The following is a 2,592-nucleotide window of genomic DNA, read 5'->3' on the forward strand; positions in this document are numbered from 1 at the left end:
AATAGTTCAGAACATCCTAGCAAGGAAGAGGTCACATTTGCAGAAATATTTACATACGTGTCTGAGTGTCTACAGATACCCCAAAGTTAGCTTAAGATGAGACAGGGGCCAAGGGCAGAACCTCTGAGAACATTTGCTCTTAAAAGAAAGTAGAGAAAAAGTGGAGATGAAGGAGATTGACCAGTTTAAGAACTAATTGAAAAAAATCCAAAACTCGTTGCTGTCAACTCAATTTCCGACTCACAGTGACCCAATAAGACAGAGTAGAACTGTCCCATAGGTTTTCCAAGGAGCAGCTGGTGGATTGGAACTGCTGACTTTTTGGTTAGCAGCCAATGTCTTAGCCACTGTGCCACCAGGGCTCCCAAAACTACTTGGTGTTACATAAATCCAGGGAACAGATGAGTCTCAAGGGGGTTGGGGATGGGGCGAGGGATAAAGGTCGTATTTCAAAAGAAAGTAAAAAAAAAAAAAAAAGTTCCCATTGCATTTTACAATTTTAAAGAGATCACCCTGTGACCTTGATGAGAGCAGTTTTAGGGAAATTTGACTGGAGGCCTGACTGTCTAGAAGCACCAAACCTAAGTCAGAAGTGGAAAGGACCAGAGGCTGGAACCTGGGGAAGTGGTCTCTGTGGGGAGTAGGAATACTGAGACAACAAGGCGCCCAGGTTTCCTATGTGAGAAACTTGAAAGAACATAGTCAAAGTGAGAACAGAGTATATAAACCAAGAGGGAGAAACCAGTCAAAACTGGAGAATGCGGGCATCGATCCCGCTACCTCTCGCATGCTAAGCAAGCGCTCTACCATCTGAGCTAATTCCCCGATTTTTAGGTGCTACCAGATATGCCATACCCCACCCGCTTTCCTCGTTACCTGGGGCTGCAGGGAACTTCAGGCCACCAAGCCCCTGCCAGAACCGGATTAAGGGCGGAACTTCGCAGACAAAGCCTGGGGAAAAAACTCAATGAGCCAGGGGTGTGAGGAAAAGGGATTACAGGAAAGGTCATGGGAGAAAACCTTGCTCCTCTCTCCTAACTTCACTTTCTTTATCTCCTGAAAGTAAAGAGAGAGCACATTCCAGCTGTAGAAACCTCCCCAGCCCTCACAACTGCCCAGGGTTGCAGACACAGCTATCCCAGCCTGAAAGAGAAAAACTCGTTTAATCAATAAACATGTTTTTCTGTTATGTTCTGTACGTGGGGTAACGCTGAGAGGAATCAATTGGTGCCAGAAAGAGCTTGGGGCGATGGAAAAGAGAACAGCGGATGGAGGGGCAAACCTTGAGGGCCTCAGGAACTTCAGGAGCTCCTGAACCTAGCACACACAGAGACCCAATGTCCCTATCAGCAAGGTGAGCTCTGCTGCGGCCACCAGAGCTGAATGCCACATGAGATGTGCTTAATACAGAAACCTCATGCAGTTCCTCTGAAAGTGTCGTAATATTGGAATTTCAAAAACACATTTTTAAATGTGGTTCATCTTGGAAGTTAGAGGAAGATCTGTGTCCCAATTTGTTTTGAGCACGTTTTTGTCAGAATGGGTAGAATCATCAATTGTCACCTTCTTCATAAAGTCATAGCTGACCACCCGGATTAATATGCCAGTCCTCACCTTCACACATGGTCGTTCCAAATCTCTCTGCTGTGTCTTTCTCTGCAATACCTAGCCAACTGTTAGAGAAGCTGATAGAAGAGAGATTTTCTTCTGCTACCTGCCCATGGATTCTCAATGTGAGTAAAGGCAAAAGTTGCTACACCCAGACTCTCCTGCTTGAGCCTTCTGACACAATTCCCAGATTGTTTCTCATACTTAGTCCTCAAAAGGAGAAAATTTATTTTCCCACAAAAATATTTTTTAACTTTGGGCTGAAGCCCAGAAACGGGTATTTGGAAAAGTTGTTTTAGACCACTGTGTTCCTTTTTTGTTTTGTATACAATGTTTAATTTCTTTTCAAATCTAGCGTAGAAGCACAGAACACAGGGGCACAGTCCTCGCTAAAGCCAGGTAAATCTGAATACCCCTGAGTAACCAAGCAATTAGGGGAGAAAGGGGAGCACACAAAATTGGAGACTATAGGGGTCTACCCCGCTATAGTTTAGCATGCTAAGTGAGCACTCTATCACTTGAGCTAATTCCCCTGCTGTCTCCTTCCTTACTGGTCCTTTTTTTTTATATGGGAAATGCAAACATCTCTCCGGGTTGTACTTTGGTTTTAGGGTAGTTAGAATCCTACGGAAATTTCACGATTACCAGGAAGAGCTTCTCAGAGACAGCCCCGGAGGGGGAGCACAGTGACCAACCTATGCTCAGAACTGGGAACCTGGGAAAAAGAAAGACTGAGAAAGACCTCTTTAGTAAAGCTCTAGCTCTGATTCAGTTTCACTCTCCTCATTCTGTCCTATAGGGTTGCTATGAGTCGGAATCCACTGGACTGCATTCAACAACAGGAACATTAGATGAAAGAGACGAGAGAGCACGTCCCTCATTAGCACAGTTATCCCTAATGCTCTGCTACATGCTTCACCTTTTAATAACACTTTCTGCTCCACCCCATCCCATAAATCTGGAAATAAGCCCCAAGTAGCTTTC

At 44.8% G+C, this 2,592-nt stretch overlaps 1 non-coding gene across 1 annotated transcript; it reads right to left on the reverse strand.

Moving 5' to 3' along the window:
• Positions 1-752: 752 nt before the first annotated feature.
• Positions 753-825, reverse strand: TRNAA-AGC (transfer RNA alanine (anticodon AGC)). The gene has a single exon. It is a non-coding gene; the product is annotated as a tRNA-Ala (tRNA).
• Between the last annotated feature and the right edge of the window lie 1,767 nt (positions 826-2,592).

The sequence above is a fragment of the Trichechus manatus genome, unplaced genomic scaffold (genome assembly GCF_000243295.1).
Source record: "Trichechus manatus latirostris isolate Lorelei unplaced genomic scaffold, TriManLat1.0 scaffold00115, whole genome shotgun sequence".
Taxonomy (NCBI): domain Eukaryota; kingdom Metazoa; phylum Chordata; class Mammalia; order Sirenia; family Trichechidae; genus Trichechus; species Trichechus manatus.